Here is a 999-nt window from a genome sequence, read left to right as displayed (position 1 = left end):
CCAACAAAGCTGCCCCTAAAATATATTATACTAATAAATACCTTCAAGGCATTGGGCCCCTTGTGGTATAATTCATACACTTCAAAAGAATTATACACAGGATGAATGTGATCCTCACTGTCTGCCACTGGCATTGTTTACCTTTGGGTAGAATTGAATTCCCTGAACTCTGAAGAGCAATGTAACAGCAACGCAACATATGTGAAATCAGGTCATTTGACCTCTACCTGTATTTTGAATGATAATCCTTCAGGAAATAATAATGACAAAAAAATCCTAAAAATTACTGGAAGCATTGATTAGCCATGTTTTCTGTGCTAAATAAGAATGAATTATAACAGCTTTGAAAATTTCACTTCTTTCATGTTTTCCCACTAGCTGTTTTATTGTTTTGGGTTTCAAGGCTTCCTGTTTACTATTTTCTAAGCCATCATGATGTATGCAAATATGTCAAAATGCACCATAGTGTGAATATCAATCTGCTATTTTTATAAATGATTTTTAAAATACATGCTTTATATACATTCACATATTTTTCCTAAACAGTCTACTATATTTATTCTTCCCAGAAGAGAGTAGAAGTAATATATTGGCAGGACCATATTACTAGTGCTTGGAAGCTTTAACTGTTTAAAGTACAAGTCAACAGTTAATGCTGGTATTACTGTTTTGAATAGAAAGACATTCATAACCTCACAAGTTTGTGGAAAAGGAGGCTTCATCAAGAGTTGGCTACAATTCACACTTTTGTTTTTAAGAGGCAACTAAATTAATGGCAACACTAATTTCTTTTAGCGCCCATATTCAAAAAAAAATTAAGCTTTCTGGTAATGAAACACACTTGACAGTGAGATAAACTGAAGGCAGATTCACGCATTATAGCTTTAATCAACTTCATTATTTGGTTCTACAAATACAGGAAGGCGCAGTTCTCAAGTATGGATTCCTTATCCTTCTGTGAGGCCTGTTGCTGGACTCATTGTCATCCCAGTAGCAGAC

This window comes from Apteryx rowi, unplaced genomic scaffold (genome assembly GCF_003343035.1).
Source record: "Apteryx rowi isolate R43461 unplaced genomic scaffold, aptRow1 scaffold_1209, whole genome shotgun sequence".
Taxonomy (NCBI): Eukaryota; Metazoa; Chordata; class Aves; order Apterygiformes; family Apterygidae; genus Apteryx; species Apteryx rowi.
This window is presented reverse-complemented; position numbering follows the sequence as displayed.